The sequence below is a fragment of the Pipistrellus hanaki genome, assembly GCF_964339955.1.
Source record: "Pipistrellus hanaki genome assembly, chromosome: 14".
Classification (NCBI taxonomy): domain Eukaryota; kingdom Metazoa; phylum Chordata; class Mammalia; order Chiroptera; family Vespertilionidae; genus Pipistrellus; species Pipistrellus hanaki.
Window position 1 is genome coordinate 39,070,593 of NC_140516.1, and position 19,960 is coordinate 39,090,552.

Genomic DNA, 19,960 nt, shown 5'->3' on the forward strand with positions numbered 1-19,960 from the left:
AAGAGGCCATGGGCTTTACACTTTGGCTAAATTATTTCCTCTAGCGCTGCCATAAGAAAATAATGAAATTCCTTCCTGCTTTAGATATACCAACCTGACATTTTTTCACTGTTTACATAATCACAATGAATGTAAATGAAAAATGAACCACAGGAGTTGAAGGAACCACAAAAGTCAAATGGACCATCTACATTTCCATAGAAGACATTACTTAATTCGTTCCCCTTAGAAGTGTTTACTTTTTATTAAAGGTATGTCTCCATAAATGAAGAGAGGCTCCAAAATTTTCCTAGGGGTAAAACACTGACAAGATTAGCCTATCCTGGCCCTGACTGTCACCAAAATACACCAAGGTTGCAGGTTTTTAAAAAATATATATTTTATTTTTTTACAGAGAGGAAGAGAGAGAGATAGAGAGTTAGAAACATCAATGAGAGAGAATCATCGATCAGCTGCCTCTTGCACACCCCCTACTCGGGATGTGCCTGCAACCAAGGTACATGCCCTTGACCGGAATCGAACCTGGGGCCTTTCAGTCTGCAAGCCAACGCTCTATCCACTGAGCCAAACCGGTTTCGGCAAGGTTGTAGGTTTGACCCTTCATCATGGCACATACAAAAATCAACCACTGAATACATGAATGGTGGAAAATAAATCTCTCTCTCTCTCAAAAAAAAAAAAAAGAAAAGAAAAAGGAAGATTAGCTTATCCCTGCTCAGATCCCATTATTCTGTGCTTCCACTTCTCTTGATTTGTCTCTAGTGGCAAAGCAGGAATTGGTGGCACAGTTCCAGGGAGTATAGAATGCAAACCTTGGATAAACTTTGCAATTAGATTGGTCCTGGATTTCCTATCTCCAGAAGCAAGGCCCCTCTAAACTCTCAGCTATATCTAATAAATACAAAGGAATAAAATGTGCCATGTGGGAATGTTATTAGATTTTCTGTCCCACTTCAAGACAGAAAATCCTCATACATACATGGGAGGACTTCTCAGGCAGAAATCAGCTCAAAACCCCAAGAAGTAATCTAATTTTAATTAATGGTGAACATTGCAATCCCCTGAATGTGACTCAAAAACTTTTAGAAAACTGGCATGAGCCCTAACCAGTTTGGCTCAGTGGATAGAACGTCAGTCAGCCTGTGGACTGAAGGGTCCCAGGTTCGATTCTAGTCAAAGGCATGAACCTTGGTTGCGAACACATCTCCAGTAGGGGGTGTGCAAGAGGCAGCTGATCGAAGTTTCCAACTCTATCCCTCTTCCTTCCTCTCTATAAAAAATCAATAAAATATATTTATTTTTAAAAACTGGCACAAGCCAATCACCTGAAATATATTATAAAACATTTAACTTTGAGCAAGAGGGGGGAAAAATTAGCAGTTGGCTTAGACTTTTTTTTTTTTTTTTTTAATCATTTCAAGAACAGAGGGAAAGCTCTGGTTGGTGTTGCTCTGCAGTTACAGTGCCAGCCCATGCATCACATGTTCATGGGCTCGATTATTGATCAAGGGCATGTACCTGGGTTGCCGGTTCTATCACTGGCCCTAGTCAGGGCTTGTGCAAGAGGCAACCAATCGATGAGTCTCTCTCACATCAGTGTTTCTCTCTTACATCCATGTTTCTCTCTCTCTCTCCCTCTCCCTCTCCCTCCCATCCTTCCACTCTCTCCAAAAAACAACAATAACAAAAACACACACCTCTTCCTCTTCCCCAAAGTGGCCATAGGTGACCTCTGAAAATGGTTCGCTATTCACTAGACCCAGAAAACTCCATGAAATCATGCATATCAAGAGGCTAAAACTTTGTATTCACTTTAAGAACACTCGTGAAACTGCCCAGACCATTAAGGATACACATATTCGAAAACACACCAAGTATCTGAAGAATATCACTTCAAAGAAGTCATTCTGTCATTACAATGATGGATTTGGTAGGCATGCCCAGGCGAAACAGAGGGGCTGGACACAGGGTTGGTGGCCCAAAAAGAGTGTTGAATTTTTGCTGCACATGCTTAACAATGCCGAGAGCAATGCTGAACTGAAGGGTTTAGATGTGGAATCTCTGATCATTGAGCATATTCAGGTGAACAAAGCTCCCACGATGCGTTGTAGAATCTACAAAGCCCATGGGCGGATTAGCCCCTACATGAGCTCTCCCTGCCACATTGAGATGATTCTTACTGAGAAAGAGCAGGCTGTTCCTAAACCAGAAGAAAAAGATGTCCCAGAAGAAACTAAAGAAACAAAAACTTATGGCCCGGCCAGGCCCGGAGCAGCCGGGTCTGGTGCGGCCAGGCCCAAAGCAGCAGCTGCCAGGCTGGGAGCGGCCAGGCCCGGAGCAGAGGCTTCCAGGCTGGGAGCGGCCAGGCCCGGAGCAGCCGGGTCGGGTGTGGCCAGGCCCGGAGCAGCAGCTGCCAGGCTGGGAGCGGCCAGTCCCAGAGCGGCAGGGCCCGGAGCGGCAGGGCCCGGAGCAGCCGGGCCCAGAGCAGCCGGGTCGGGTGCGGCCAGGCCCGGAGCAGCAGCAGCCAAGTCCAGAGCAACTAAGTCGGGAACGGCAGGGACCAGACCCGGAGCAGCTGGTTGTGGAACAAACCAGAGCAACAGAGGCCAGGCCCGGAGCAGCCAGGCCCGGAACAGCTCGCTCCTCGCCTGCCCCTGCCCCAAGGCTGCCTCTCAGACATGGCTGGAAACTTTTGTGGGAACTTGAGGGTCTGCTGAATCAAGTGATGAAGGCTTAGATCTGGATGTGTTGAGTTAGTATAGGGTTGGGGTGTTGATCTGTGAGTGCCTTGGGTGGGGCCTGGATGAGGCTGGTTGACCTATTTGAAAATGTCTTTTGTGTGAAATGTATCATTGGGCATGTGGAGGTATTATTGATATGAGAAAATACTAAGTAACTGATTTACTATCTGAAAAGGGATTTACTTTCGGGGAAAGGGAGGGAGGAAGAGACTGAACATAAACTGCACCTATGGATGAGGACAATGGGGGATGGGGAGGGGGCGGAGGGTGGGGTGGGAACCTGGTGGAGGTGGGAAGAAATGAGGAACCTTTGTAATAATATGAACAATAAAGATTGATTTAAAAAAACAAAACAAAAAACTTATGGCCCGGAAGTAAATTCAGCATAAAATAAATTTTTTAAAAATCAATGGGAAAAAAATATCCTTGAGTGAGGATTAACAAAAAATTAAAATTAAAAAAAAAAAGAGGAAAATTAATTTAGTAGAACACACGCTGGACTAGAGAGAGAGGGAAATATTCTGTGGATCCCATACTAGTTAGAGAAAAAAGGCACATGAATCCCAAACTGATCAGAAGAGCTGTGCATGTACCTCAGTGGTAGCAAGGGAGGAGTGGGATCCCATATGGACAAAGGAGGGAGAAGACTGCCAGTATTTCTGAGTGGTCTGGTTCGGGCATATGGACACCGTAGTGGACAGGAGCGGTCCTAATGTCCGTGCACGGCAGAGAGGGGAGGGCAGACAAATGGATCACATACCAGTTTTAAGTACTCCAAGCAAAGAATGAAATTAAAAGACATGGAAAGAGGTTTATGCTCTATCCCAGGGGCACCTTTTGGAACTCCTCAGGAAAGGCAATCAGTGAGTCTGCCAAAGTAATTAAGCAAGCGAACATTTACCATAAAGCCCACATCAGTAAAGTGAACAGAGATGAATCTTATTACAGTGACTGTCAGCTCTGAGCCTGCAGGTACTAACCACTGAGATGTGGCGTTACTCGGCCCTGTCTGCTCGCTCACCCATTGTGACGGAGAGCGTCACCCTTCTTGTCAGCTCTAAAAAGGAGGCTGCTTCACCTGCTCCGGCAGTGACTTATGTTGCCTTCAGAGAGGCCTCAGCACCAGTGTTTTTTTGTAAGAAGCCTGGCTATAAATATTGGGGGAAGAGGTGTGGTTGGCTAGAGAAAGGAGCCTCGAGAGCTAGAGAGGCAGAGATATGGGAGAAAGCAGGGGAACTGCATAGAAGTTTGATTAGTAAGGTAAGAAAAATGGGATAGGTTAGTAGGTCAAGAAGTAAATGAAGCCCTGACTGGCATGGGTAAGAGGTTAGAGCATTGGCCTGAGCACTGAAGGGTTGTGGGTTCAATTCCCAGTCAAGGGCATCTCTCCCATTCTCATTCTCTCTCTCTCTCTCTCTCTCTCTCTCTCTCTCTCTCTCTCTCTCTCTCTCCCCCACTCCCTCTAAAAATCAATGGAAAAGTTATCCTCAGGTGGATTAACAAAAAAAAATAAAGTCAGTAAATGAAGCCCTGGATGGTCTCATAGCACATGCATAGCAGTGACCGAAGCACTGCGTACACTGGAGGGTTTCGGGTTTGATACTAGTTAAGGCATGTATGGGAGGCAACCAATAGATATTTTTTTCTGTTTCTCTCTCTTCCTCTCACTAAACATATCCTCAGGTGAGGATTAAAAATAAATAAACATACAAATAAAATAGTAAGCATTGCTTTAAAAAAGAATTATTAAAAAAAAAGTAAATGAAAAATAAATAAGCTGCTCAAAGTATTAGACCATTCTACTTGGGTGAAGTTGATAGTATCTTTCTCACTGAATAAGGAAAAAGTTAAAACTTCATTGCAATATACTTTTTCTACAGGAAAAAATATACTACTGAGGCATGTTGCTTTTCCAATGTTAGTGGCAGCCTCAATATCAGATTATTGAGTTAGCTCCAAAGCAAAAGGGTCAGATTTTTCTCAACAACTTAATCCATATCTATTATTGAACAAAATGCACGATTTGCTAGTGAAATGTATACTTATCAATTATCCTAAGATTTACAAATGGCACCTGGAACAACTTTTGGCCCTATTTCTTTCTGAAAATAATTATGAGAGACAAAATGAAAGTCCCAAACCCATGGTTGGCAAACTGCAGCTCGTAAGCCACATGCGGCTCTTTGGCCCCTTGAGCATGGCACTTCTACAAAATACCACGGCCTGGGCAAGTCTATTTTGAAGAAGTGGAGTTAGAAGAAGTTTAAGTTTAAAAAATTTGGCTCTCAAAAGAAATTTCAATCGTTGTACTGTTGATATTTGGCTCTGTTGACTAATGAGTTTGCCAACCACTGTCCCAAACTAACTAAATGGTAGCCTACGAAGTCAGGATCCTCACAAGAGGAAGACTGCAGGAATACCTGTTGAGACCAATTAAAAAAATCACACAACATTAAAAAAGAACTCATCACAGGCCATGTGTCTATCACTCAGAGGAGCAGGTGAGAGTAGACATGTAGATAGGTAAGGCCCCTGTGTTCAGAAACCAATAAATTTCTACCTTATTATAGACAGTAGATCCTAAAGACATTGCTAGGAGACAGATATGATCAGCCAATTGAAGAAATGACATGGAATGGCTTGTGACTGAAATTGATGGAAGTCTCATAGCACATGCACACGCAGGCACCCATACATTTGCGCTTCCCTCTAGGCCTAGAACAAGAGCAAACAAAGAGCTGTGGTAGAAAATGACTTGCAACCCTACTTTCTACCACAGTGCTTTGTTTGCAACAGGCCTGCAATTTCCTTGCATTCAAAGGCAGTGGGAGGTGGGAAAAGGGAGACTAGAGGACGACTATTCAAAACCAAGCAGCGCTGCCCAGGAGAGGACTTAATTGGAAGATAAATTTGGGGACTGATTCTTTGACAGCACCCCCAATAATAGCTAGTAAAGCAGGGGGTAAGAGCCAGCTCCAAACATTCATCATAATAGTGCAACAAGATGAACGTCTTTGGGGGAGAGTGGATGAGATCCTGGAGTAAGAAAATGAAGCCCATGTGGAGGGTAAGGCAGTTGGCTCTGGCAGATTTTCTCTGTGGGAGGCTGGGTATAATTGTTTTATGCTCACAAAGAAGTTATTAGTTGCTTTCTCTTCAATATCCCAGAAATAGTGGTGACACTGCCCAAAGGAGAAATTTGGTTTTATAGTGATTGCAGAACTTTATACTATATGCACCATGTTAGAAAGAGAGAATTTCTCTATTTTCTCCTCCTCCCTTACTCTGAAAATTGCCTACTTTCTCCACTTGATCTTAGCCATAAGGCTGAGAAGTGATGACAGCTTTCTTATGTAGTGAAGGAACAATAGTCCCTAGAAGAAAGTTCTACGGTTTCTGAACCTAAGGTTTTGCTAGTATAGCCATTGATTCTTGATAGTTTAATTTGTTTGACAAACATTGAATATTTACTATGTGCAGGTACTATGCTAGGAAATGGAGGAGGCAAATGACATTTGATTCCAATTAGCAAGGAATATAGAGGTTAATGGAAAAGGCACTCCATAGACAATTTCATTAGAATATGGTAAGGGCCAAACCGTATCATGGGAGCACGAGGAGGGGGTGGGTATAGCCCAACCTGGGGGCCTACAAAAGGCATCCTGAAGGAGATAATGCTTAAGTTAAGTCTTATTTTAAAGCTTTCCTGGCTAAAGAGTAGCAGGATACCTTTGTGAAAGCCACAAGACTGCCAGGGTCCTATTTGCACCTTTTTGCTCAATACTGACTCAAAGATGCTCATGGAGTTAGGCTGTGGCAGGTTCTGTGCCTCCTTTCACCTAAAACTAAATTAAAGCACACAGCAGCTACATACTAGTAAGCTGAAGGCAGGCCTTTCCATCTCATGGGAATGATGGATCTTGGTGGTGCTGTGCCCGAACCGCCCTCCACAGAGTGTCAGTCTGCAGCTGGTGTGGCAGCTGTTCCACTTAAAGCCACACTGAAGCCTTGAGTCTCTGATCTCCACCAAACCACACTGAAGAGAATAAATGGCTCTGCTTTGCAGCTGCCTGGTAATTATAACAGTTTCCTTGGTCCTCTTTTGGCTTATAAGACAATAATATGCACTTGGGAAGGTCCTCAGTAAGAAATACAGAAGAGAACTTTTACTTCATAAAGAGCCTGAAAAAACACCTACTGCCAGCAGCAGTAAAGCACCAAACACCTCAAACAATAGCACGTGAAACAGCATCAAACAGATTCCTTCAGCAGGGCCTCTAGCTTACATAAATGATAGCAATCCATCACTCAGCCAATGAGAGGGCTTTTTAAAAGCATCCTTATAAAATCATCTTTTAAATTCAGGAGATCTGTAAGATAAAAATAGCATTAATTGTCTTGACTTGTTACTTTAAAATGCAAGAAAGACAGCTCAAGCCAGTGTGGCTCAGTTGGAGTGTCGTCTTATACACAGAAAGGTCACAGATTCAATTCCAAGTCAGAGCACACATCCCTAGATTGAATGGTTCAGTTCCTAGTTGTGGAGAGTACAAGAGCCAGTCAATCTCTCTCTCTCTCTCTCTCTCTCTCTCTCTCTCTCTCTCTCTCTCTCTCTCTCTCTCTCTCTCTCTCCCCTTCCTCTAAAATAAAGATAAATAAATAAATAAATAAATAAATAAATAAATAATATTTCCTCAGGTGAGGATTTAATTTAAAAAGGAAGAAAATCAATGCATAATACTATTAATAATTCACTTCAAAGTGGCTTTAGTTGTCTCAAAGCCCCATTTTAGATAATTAAAACTTTTTGGCTGTCCTCATGCTACTCTAGAAGGAATTAGTAATAAATTCTACTGTGTCAGGATAAACAATTCAGCTCATCAATGAGAAAGGGGACTCTCTTGACAATCCCAAAGCATACTTCCTGGCTATCGTAGATTAATTCAGCCAAGAATGTACTGGGCCCTTCCCATGCTCCAACTCTCCCTCCCATCCTGTAAGCAGACTGTGAGACCTTGGGAACCTGGCCAGCAACTCAGTCTAAGAAAGGCCAAAGAGAAACTGCTTCTAGATGGCAGCCTGGCGTATAAACAGCTCTTGTTTTGATCTCACTACAGGCACATCCCCGTCCACTTGCATGCCCTGTTTTTCTGTTTTCTGTATTCTCTAAAACCTTATGTTGGGAAAATCTAGGTGGCGGCAAACGAAGAGCCTGGCCTGCTGACTCTAGTGTGGCCAGTGCGTAGGCCAGATGGACTTAGAGACACAACTTCACTGGTGGCAGCCAGCGTGGTAGTAAACTTTACCAGTGCACACATAAATCCTAATAAACCCATGCCTTCCACAGTCAGTCCCCTAAATTATTTCTTTGGAATCCATGAACATGCAGCAGTTTGCATAACATCTATTAAATCTGAAGCACTCTTTTATATGGGGGCCCCACAGAAACATTGGGGAGCACAATCAGAAGGGAGCTCTGTAAGCACTTAGACATCTCAATATCCACTTCCCTAGCTTAGGACCTCAGATTGCTGTTGATTCTGGAAGATGATGGTGGCAATATTAAGGCCTTAGAAGATAAAACCATTCATTCCAGGCATCCACTCATTCTTTTATGGTACCATACTGCACTGTGCTAGGGGCAGTGATTACAGAAGCAAAACAAAACAAAACGTGGCCGAAACTGGTTTGGCTCAGGGGTAGAGCGTTGGTCTGCGGACTGAAAGGTCCCAGGTTCTATTCCGGTCAAGGGCATGTACATTGGTTGCAGGCACATCCCCAGTAGGGGGTGTGCAAGAGGCAGCTGGTCGATGTTTCTCTCTCATCGACGTTTCTAGCTCTCTATCTCTCTCCCTTCTTCTCTGTAAAAAATCAATAAAATATATTAAAAACAAACAAACACGTGGTCTCTGCACTTAGGAGTTTGCCATCTAGTCATGGTCAGATAAATAAAAGACAATACTACAATGTGACAAGTGCTTTAAGAGATGTATAAAGTCCTGTGGTAATACAAGTGGAATCATACTTCTTCAAAGAACCCAGAAAGCTTTTAAGGAAGGTGACATCTGAAATAGATTTTGAAGAATAAATAGGATTTTGCTAAGTGAAAAAGAGGAATGGGAAAGCATTCTAGGTAAAAACACATGCAGAGGTATGACATCTGAGATTCTGTGGCCAATTGTACTTTGGCCAGATCTTAGGACAGATGGGAGAGTGATAGTAAATAAAGCTGGAAAGGAAGGTAGGCTGAGGTCAAGGTGTCATGCAAGGAAGTTTGGACATTATCCTATCCCTAACAGTGATGGGGAATCACACAAGATTTAAGTCTGGTAAATTTTTAAATTAAATGCTTCAGACATAGAAAAAGGTGCAGAAAAGAATATACTGAATGTTTATGTACCTAATATTCAACTTCAGAAAGCATTATAATTACCTTCCAAACCCTCCATTAATAAATAAAAGACAATACCACAATGTGACATACACATAACATACACACACACTGAGTGGCCAGATTATTATGATCTCTGAATGCACAATAATCTGGTCACTCAGTGTATATTCTATATAATAAAAGTCTTTTCCATTTATTTAATCCCTAGAGTTGAATTTCAGAAGCACAGGTCTTCACACTACTGGTGGGAATATATGTTGTTAGCATGATTTTTTCAAGCAATTAAAATATATATATTTTATTATATATATAGTTATAATAATATATATATATTATTGATTTTTCACAGAGAGAAAGGGAGAAAGATAGAGAGCTGGAAACATCAATCAGCTGCTTCCTGTACCGCCCCCCCCACTGGGGTTGTGTCCGCAACCAAGGTACACGCCCTTGACCGGAATCAAACCTGGGATCTTTCAGTCCACAGGCCGATGCTCTATTCACTGAGCCAAACTGGTTTCGGCTTTTCAGGCAATTTGGCAATAGTTAAGTACAAGTTGCCCAAACCTTATGACACAGTAATTCTATTCCTAGGTATATTTCCTAAAGATATTCTCCCAAATGGTCATAGGGATTCATAAGTAGGAACATTTATTCAGTATTGTCTTTCATACCAAGAAAGTGGGAAACCACCTACATTTCAATCAGTAGGATGGATTATGGTATATTTATACAATGGAATATTATGCAACATTGAAGTTGGATTAGAGCAATACAAGTCAATAAAAATCTTACAAATATAATATTGAATAAAAAAGTAAGTTGTAGAACATAAGATAATATGCACAAAAAAATTAAAAATACACAATAATTAATAAATTATTTAGTAAGAAGAGTAAAGCAGCTTATAAGAATGATAAATCCCCAAATCAAGAGACTATTTATTTGGGGAAGAGAGTAACAGATATGCAGTCAAGAAGAGGTATGTGGCCCCAACTAGTTTGGTACAGTGGATAGAGCATCAGCCTGTGATGGAAGGGTTCCGGGTTTGATTCTAGTCAAGGGCACATGCCAAAGTTGTAGGTTCGATCCCCAGTGGGTAGTGTGCAGGCGGTAGCCGATCAATGATTCTCTCATCATTGATGTTTCTTTTTAAATAAATAAATAAATAAATAAATAAATAAATAAATAAATGTGTGTGAGTGTGTGTGTGTGTGTGTATTTATTGATGTTTTTTACAGAGAGGAAGGGAAAGAGATAGAGAATTAGAAACATCAATGAGAGAGAAACATCGATCAGCTGCCTCTTGCACACCCCCTACTGGGGATGTGCCCACAACCAAGGTACATGCCCTTGACCGGAATCGAACCCGGGACCTTTCAGTCCACAGGCCGACGCTTTATCTACTGAGCCAAACCGGTTTCGGCAAGTCAAAAATTTTAAATGTAATTTTACGATTTCTCTTCCTACTAAAATTTATTATTTCTACAAGGTTAATTACAGCTTTATAATTACTATTTGCTGACCCTGCAAGTATTAGTGGACATGTTAAGTCAGAAAAAGAAAACAATAAGCCACTTGATATAGAGGGCTATGAGAAAGTCCCATTTCTGATTAAATTAGTTTAATTAATCCTGAACAAAATGATTAGAGTGCTGTTCTGACAGCAGACTTCATCAAGCATATTTGCATTATTTATCACACTAGAAGGAGAAGAAGGGACAGAATTTTTGTAAACAGGGATACAAATCAATATGAGATTTTAACAGATGGAGTCTTGGTTGGGAGCCACAGCAGCCCCTTCAGGTCCAGTGCTGAAAACCATTCAGCTGAAAACATTGAAAGACCCAGAGACATTTGCTCTGCAAGTCATTTAGGGAGTCAGCATCTTGCTAAATGTAATCTTCCCAGTCTGGGTCAGAATGATGGCTACACATCTGCTCTGGGTAGTCAGCAGTTAGCACACTAAGCTGCAGCCACAGAGCTATACTGAATATTATCCCTGCAACTAATGCAATACTGCCATTATATAATTTCCCAGAGATATTTTTAGAGATATTGAGTAGATATTGAATAGCTTGGAATTCAGGGAGGTACTTCAAGTTGGACATGTAGAGCAAACACTCTATACAAAGTTTAGAACATTGAAGACACGAGGGAGAGGGGCAAAGAGCGCAGCAGCTATCAGCCTTGGTTTAGCATTTGTGGTTCACCTATCCCTGCTATGGTGCAAACCTGACTTAGACACCCATAATGTAACCAAGCTTTTTGTTCCAGTCCAAATACAGAGACTTATAGAAGTTGTCTCTGAAGTCAGTTTTGGGACACAAATATCCCTGGCATTCTTCTGTGTCTTATAACATTTCAACAGTGGGAGGGCTCAGACAGAAGAAATAAATAAAGCTCTAAGATATAAAATTAAATTCATAGAAAACCCAAATAATTGGATTCAATCCATAAATTTGGGAAATGATCCTCTTTTCTATGTCTGATGGCTATCAACAAGGTCCAAGAGCTCCTTAACTGATTTCCTTCTTAAAATAATCCTCTCATTAGTATATAGGTTTATATAATACGAATATCTAAGGAATACCACAACCCACCCTCCCATTTCTGCTTCCTTGGAATTTGAAAGCAACATGAGGAAAATCCAAATCTTCCAATTCTACTCCCTGTTACTCAAATTATTTTCAAATAATTGGCACATATAAAGTATGGTAGTGATGGTCAAAAATTTAATTTTCCTTCACCCTGAAGACTCCCCCCCCCCCAATTTTAAAATCAAGGTAAAATCCACATACAGAAAATTTTACCCTTCTTAGAGTCTATACATTTTGAAAAATGCATACAATCATGTAATCATCACCACAATCAAGATACAGAACAGTTCCTTCACCCATAAAATTCCCCTGTGTCCCTCCTCCTCCCAAGTCTAGTCCCTGGCTGATCTGAATTCTGCCTCTACAATTTTGCCATTTCTAGAATGTCATAAACATAGGATCATACATTATGTAGCATTCTGAGTCTGGTTTCTTTCATACTACATAATGCAATTGAATTCGTTGTTACCTGGTTCTATGTATGCTATTTCTATAAAACAGTTATATACTTCCCCAATGGAATAGCTGTGATGCTATATTTGTGATGTTTCTCTTCCTGGTCCATCTATATAATTTTTTTGCTCTCCTGGGTATAAGAAATATCTCCAAACCATTATCACTTACAAACTTCATTAAGACTTTGTTTACTTTTAGCCCTAACTCATTAATAAGAATGTTAAATATGCCCAATTTCCTCAACATCCTGCAACATCTTAGAAAACAACACTCATTCCTCAACCACACACACTACCATTTATTTTACACTTGATTTACAGCACACACTGCACCAGTAGCTTCTCTTCTATATTTTTAATCAATTTTCAGTTGAGCCAAGAATTTTCAGTATATCACTACAGGAAAACCAGAGCTTTCCCCAATTCATTTGCAGTTAATGTACTTTCTGGACATCACAGATACGGATAAGGACCAATAGAAAACAAACTCGGAAAATTTGAAGTGTTTCTCTCTAACATCAGCCTAAAAGCAACATTAGGCTTTGTCCTCCTTCAACAGTGTCCCATTCTAAAAAAAGTCTTTCAAATAAATGCTGTATTAATTAAACCACAGATGAGGAGGAAAATAGTCAACATAATTAACATACAACGCAACAGTATGGCCTAATTAATCACCATGAAGAGCAATCGAATAAAATATTATGCATTTCTATGGAGCAATTTAATCTGGCAAGTAATTAATCACAGAAACACTAAGCAAAACAAATGGATTTCCCTTTTAGGAAGTCACATTTATCATCTGCAATGTATCCCAAACTCTTAATTTGTTATCCGACTCAAAATTGTCCAGGAGACAATGAAGTGTCAGCCGTAGTAGAACATGCTTTCTGGTGAAAAATAAGAACACTGAGTTTTTCAAATCAAGTTACAGTCCCTGAGCAACCAAAGAGCTAAGGGTTACAGGGCAGAGGTACCTGGCGATAGGCATGGAGTTCTTCCTTTCTTTTTTTAAGGCATAGAGGTCTTAACCTCAAGCATTCTAAATCTAGGTCAATTTAGTCAAACCCATAGATAATTGCTAAATGACTCATTTAAAAAAAGAAAAGAAAAGAAACACTTAGCATTAGGTGTGACAATTATAGGTCACAGATATTACCAAAATGCCAAAGGGAGGACTCTCAAAGGCTGACAACGGAGAAAAACAGCTTTTGATCTTCAGAATAAACAAAGTGGGGAGGGGCACATTTCAATGCAGTGAAATTTATTTTTTTAAAATATATTTTATTGATTTTTTACAGAGAGGAAGGGAGAGAGATAGAGAGCCAGAAACGTCGATGAGAGAGAAACATCGACCAGCCCGCCTCCTGCACACCCCCTATTAGGGATGTGCCTGCAACCAATGTACATTCCCTTGACCGTAATCAAACCTGGGACCTTTCAGTCCGCAGACCCACGCTCTACCACTGAGCCAAACCGGTTTCAGCTCAATGCAGTGAAATTTAATCAAAGAAATCTCCTTTACTCCTTTGTCTGTCTTTAAACAATGGCCCACTTTCCCTGAGCCCCCACAGCTTTACTAGTTTGAAGAAGTCAAAAGGCTGAGTTTTTGAATGGCTCAATTTTCAAAGACAGAGGGACACACATTAGCTAAGAAGGTACAAGAGGCTATCTTCAGAACTCCTTCCCAACTACCCTCTCTGCTTAGCTATATTTGAACTGTTCATCCTCCCTCCTTTTTTTTTTTTTTTTTTTTTTTTTTTTTTTTTTTTTTAACCAAGAAAGCTCATAGTACTGCAAGCTTTTAATATTCCTCTCTCTTGCCTGGCTGACCGTGGCTCAGTGGATGAGTGTTGACCCATGGGACCAGGTAGTCATGATTCGATTCCTGGTCGGGGCATATGCCAATGTTGCAGGCTCCATCCCCAGTGTGAGGCACGCAGGAGGCAGCTGACCAATGATTCTCTCTCATCATTGATGTTTCTATCTCTTGCTGCCTCTCCCTTCTTCTCTGAAATCAATAAAAATTATTTTAAAATGTTCCCATCTCTTCCTGACTTACTTTATTATTATTATTATTATTTTTTTTTTAGCAAACTACTATAGATTAAAACATTTGAGAGAGTCAGGCATCTGCTGGCTGCAACCAAAGCGGTTTTCTCTTTACTGACCTGCTTGACCTCCAATGCTGGGTCCCATGAAACATTCAATACTTATTCAACTATAAAGGGAAAGGTGCTTTTCACACTTTCACCCGGTGTTTACAACTTGAGAAAAGCTGTTGTAGCTATCCTATTTGGCCCAGGGCATTTTCCTCTAGATTTTAACCCCTGACCTCCTTCAAACCATTTTGCTCTATTATCCTTGGCTCTATTTTCAGAGCCACTGACTTGTACCTGAACTCTTCTACTCTGTCTGGCCCACCAGTCCATTTCTCTTTTGTGGAGTCTGCTTGGCAATTTTGTTCAGTACTTTGACTAACAGCCCATTCCGGATCAGGCCCAGCCAATTGGAATCCTCACTTACCTAAGAGAGCAGACCTCTATGTTTGTTGATCTATGTTTAACAAACATTCACTGAACACAGATACTGTGTTACCTGGATGAGTAAAGCATGGATGCTGCTTACCTTCAACAAGCTCACAGCCTAGTAAAGAAGACAGAGAAGCAGATAGTTACTACTGTGGTATGGCCAGGTTTTGCCCTAAGAATGAAGTGATACTCAACACGTACTAGTTCAGCAGGTAAGTTGATAAGTTGAGGAAGGAAATCTAAGCCAAGGAGGCATGATGATGAGGCATATAAAACAGTTTGTTCAGAAAATTCTAAGTTTTCTCCAGAGAACTGTAGGTAGTCTGGCACAGCTGCAGAAATTCCAGAAAGCATATTAAGAATGGAATTGTATGCCATACCATAAAGCTTAATTTTTATTCTGCAAGTGTTAAGGAATCCAGTGAAGGAGATAAGCATAGGAAGGAGAACAAGAGAGGAAGGGGCAGAGAAGATAACAAGCAGACTACAGGCTTAGAAAATACAACTGAAAAAGAAATGGGGAGAATGAATAAATTAACTGCGGTATATTTATATAATAATAAAATACTGCTCAGCAATAAAAAGGAATGAACAACTAGGTATATTGCACACCCATGTTCATAGCAAATTATTCACAATAGTAACAAATGGAAACCACCCAAGTGTCCATCAGAAGATGAAAAAATAAAATGTGGTTTATACATATAATGGAATGCTATTCAGTCTTAAAAAGGAAGGGAATTCTGTCACATATGCCAACATGAATGAACCTGGAGGATATTGTGCTAAGTGAAACAAAACAAAATTGACAAATAAATTATGTATGATTTCACTTATATGAGGTATCTAAAGTAGTCAAATTCAAAGAAGTGGAGGAGCAGTTGTTTAATAGGTATACAGTTTCGTCTGTCAGGATGAAAAGGTTCTGGAGATCTGTTGTAGAACAATGTGAATATTCTTAACACTATTGAACTGAACTGTACATTTAAAAATGGTTATGATGGTAAATTTTTTGTTGTATGTTTCTTACAAAAATTTTAAAAATGTTCTTTTTATTTTATTGATTTTTATACAGAGTGTAAGGGAGAGAGATAGAGAGTTCGAAACATCAATGAGAGAGAGTCATCGATCAGCTGCCTCTTGCACACCCCCTACTGGGGATATGCCCGCAACCAAGGTATATGCCCTTGACCGGAATCGAACCCGGGGCCCTTCAGTCCCCAAGCCGACGCTCTATCCATTGAGCCAAACCGGTCCCAGCTAAAAATGCTCATTTTTTTTTTTTTTAAAGGACTGAACTAATATACACCATTAAGTGGATGAATCTCAAAAATATTATATTGACTTCAAGAAGCCAGACACAAAAGGGTCAACTATAGTTGACCCTTGAGCAACACAAGGGGTTAGAGGCATCCACCCCCACATAGTAAAAAATCCATGTATAATTTTGAACTTCCCTAAAACTTTAAGAGAGAGAGAAACATCAATGATGAGAGAGAATCATAAATCAGCTGCCTCCTGCATGTCCCCTACTGGGGATTGAGCCTGCAACCAAAGCATGTGCCCTTGGCCAGAATTGAACCTCAAATCATTCAGTTCGCAGGCTGATGCTCTATTCCTGAGCCAAACTGGCTACGGCAACATTCCATTTCTTGAGATGAGTGGTTTGCAGACTCATTTTAGGATCAGTCTTTATTTTAATCATGTATTAATATACTAGGGGACCATATAGCACTCTTCAGAATTTATCAAATAGTTCATATTTTTAAAGTAGGAAATTAGTTCAGATTAAATGGCCAAAAGGAACAGATTTTAACTCATTCTATCTAAATCTCATCTAGTAAATTTTTCCTTAAGAAAGAAGTATTATGCTGTAACTGGTTTGGCTCAGTGGATAGAGCATCGGCCTGCAGACTGAAAGGTCCCAGGTTCGATTCCGGTCAAGAGCATGTACCTTGGTTGCTGGCACATCTCCAGTAGGAGGTGTGCAGGAGGCAGCTGATCAATGATTCTCTCTCATCGACATTTCTAACTCTCTATCACTCTCTCTTCCTCTCTGTAAAAAAATCAATAAAATATATATTTAAAAAAGAAAAGAAAGATGTATTACAGTCAAAACCCTGTTCAGAAATCTTCTATCCCCTTCTACCCAAAATGAGCTCCAACAACAGATGTCTATTCCTGCTGCCTTTACAGAGGTGCCACCAAGATGAATGCAGGAGAGGGGAGACCAGTGAGAACCAACTGTCTCTGGAACTTACTTGAGATTGAGAATTTTCATCATATAAAAATAGTGTCAAATGAGAAGAGATAAACTAATGTTCTTTGGTACACAAGATAGTGAAAACACCTGTCAACACACCCTCTGTTTGACATCCCACTCACATGTTATTGGTTTTAAAAGAAATTACATAGAAACCAATTAGAACAAAAACATCTCATTAAACCTCCTACAACAGGAGCCCGCTTTGCTAAAGCATGCACAATCTGGGCTCCAGAGAGAAATGTATAATCAAGGTAAAAATTAATCAAAACCTACATAAAAAGAACAGCAAGAGACAGTTTAAGAAGAAAATCTTTCCTCAGTGTTAGAAATTCCTAAAGTCTGATCACTGAATGCATAATTCTGCTTATTATTTTCTTCTACTATGTAACATTATATTTATAATTAGGCTGATATCACAGTAAAATGACAGTACGATGCACACAATTCATTTAACAATTAATCTACTGGAGCTAAAAATTCTTACCATGTCATTAATTGCCTGCTTAAAATGCTGCCTCAGTTTTAGTTCTAGATTATCACACACCTTTAAAAACCCAGAGGAAATGTGATGCACAAGGAAAGGCTTATTTAGGGGAGAAATAGCAGGCAGCACTGAGCTTCACACTTTTCTCTCCCCATGGACCCAAACACAGAAGAGACTTCATTGTGACCACCAAGCTTACTACTGATTAAAGAAGCATCTTTCTCAGTGAAGCTCTCACACCCACCCTCACCACAAGCTGCCTTTTAAACTGTCCTTTGTCTGTCTGTCCTAATTTCAATATAAGCTACAATCTTTCCTCCTCTTCCTCCTACTTCTCCGCCCCTTCCCTCTCCCCCTCCTTCTCCTCCTTTAATATTTCAAGTGGTAAACCTCTCCAAAGGGGTTTTGGGAGAGTAGGAGGATAGAGAAAGACTTGAACTATTCTATGAAGGTTGTCATCTCTGATTTCTCTATAAAAAGATTTTATTTTTCCAGTCTGGCTCTGCTTGATGATTTTCCACCCACAAATTTATTCTTTACAAAGGGCTTTGCAGTTGGTTCTTAGGGAATTGTTTCAGTCTTTAAGTCCATTTCATATAACAGCAGCAAGCCAAAACTCAATGAGGGAAAGATTGTTCCCAAATCACCCACCAGAGTCAGGATTAAACAAAAGCACCTGGATAAAAATTTAGAAGGCATATTTATCAAAAGTGCTGATGATGAAAAACTACAAAGGAAAACTAATACATTAAATGACATAATCAGGCCTCAAAATATATCCTAATAGCCCTGGCTAGTGTGGCTCAGTTGGTTGGAGCATCTTTCCATACACTAAAAAAGACTGCAGGTTCAATTCCACGTCAGGTCACATACCCAGTTGTGGGTTCAATCCACGTCAGGGCGCTTATAGCAGGCAACCAATTGAATTTTCTCTCTCCTATCGATGTTTTTTCCCCTCTCCCTTCCTCTCTTTAAAATCAATAATAACATATCCTCAGCTGAGTATTAAAAATATATATATATCCTAATCAATAGAACAATAGGTTGCAATGAATTATTTAATAAGTATGTAGTGTTTCATTTAGGTTAAAGAAGGAAAAAAAAATCAACCAGAGATGTTCAGGAGATTCACCAAAACAGTAATACTAGTAATAACTATCTCTGAATGGAGAAAGTTTAGATGACCTTACTTTACTTTATTCTTTTGCACTCTTCTGTATTATTTAAAATTTCTATAGCATTAAAACAAAACAACAACAAAAAACAAATAAAATACCACAAAGCACATCATTACCTACTAAATAATTACAGGATGGGAGAGAGAGCTTGATAGCAGGTCACTTTAAGGAGATTTGCAGGTTTTAGTAAGACCTACGCATGTTATGAAGCAGGGGTCTTCAAACTACGGCCCGCGGGCCACATGCGGCCCGCAGAGGAGTCTGATCCGGCCCGCCAGGTTTTTTGGGCAGTGAGCGCAGCCGAGGTGTTACAGTAGGAATTAGTAGTTCATATAGTCCGGCCCTCCAGCTCTCTGAGGGACCGTGATCTGGCCCCCACTTTAAAAAGTTTGAGGACCCCTGTAAGCAACAATGCAAGTCTGCTATTGAAAAATTCATGTAATTGCCAAAACCGGTTTGGCTCAGTGATAGAGCATCGGTCTGTGGACTGAAAGGTCCCAGGTTCAATTCTGGTCAAGGGCATGTACCTTGGTTGCGGGCACATCCCCAGTAGGGGGTGTGCAAGAGGCAGCTAATCGATGATTCTCTCTCATCGATGTTTCTCTCTGTCCCTCTCTCTTCCTCTCTGTAAAAAATCAATAAAATAATTTTTAAAAAAGAAAAAGAAAAATTCATATAATTGGAGGCTGCAAATAAAATGCCCATATCTCAAGTGCTAATAGTCTCCCTATAATTTAAGCTACTCAGATTATATTTGGAACTCATTTTAGATGTCATTCAATCCAATAAACATTTACTGAATGCTTATTTAGTACAAGGCACATCCTAACACCATACTTGTAGGAGGTAAATTGAGAAGTTAGGATATGACTTTTAAAAAAAATCACAGGAGCCAGAGATTTTGAAGCTATGTCATATGAAGAACAACTGATGGAAAAAAGGATGTTTTGCCAACAGAATGGCAATCATATACATGTCAACCCTCTAAAGAAATTCACATATAGAAGACAGGAGCATTCTGGTGTTGCATCTGAAAGAAGAAATAGAATTAACAGATTCAAGTTATGAAGAGGAAAATTCCAACCTGAGGAAGAAATTCTCATCCCCTCAATGGAAAATATTAAGAACTATTTTACTAAGTGTTCAAATAGCTTTAGGATGAAAGGAGTCCAGGGTAGATGGCCTCTTAGGTAATTTTTAAGGTACCGTGACCCAGGCACTGCTAATCTGCCAGATCAAAGTCCAATAAAAAAAAAAAAAAAAGAGGAGGTATGGTATCTTAGCCATTTTGGTGTAAATCTGAGAATTTAGAGTGAT

General features: G+C 40.2%; 1 protein-coding gene and 1 pseudogene across 2 annotated transcripts in view; one reads left to right on the top strand and one right to left on the bottom strand.

The window, feature by feature from the left end:
• Nucleotides 1-19,960, bottom strand: part of ARMH3 (armadillo like helical domain containing 3) — a 142,322-nt gene that overhangs the window by 37,301 nt on the left and 85,061 nt on the right. The gene's annotated exons all lie outside the window — the stretch shown is intronic.
• LOC311632658 (large ribosomal subunit protein uL22-like) lies at nt 1,767-3,705 on the top strand (annotated as a pseudogene). The gene is made up of 2 exons: nt 1,767-2,279; nt 3,593-3,705. The product of its transcript is annotated as a large ribosomal subunit protein uL22-like (transcript).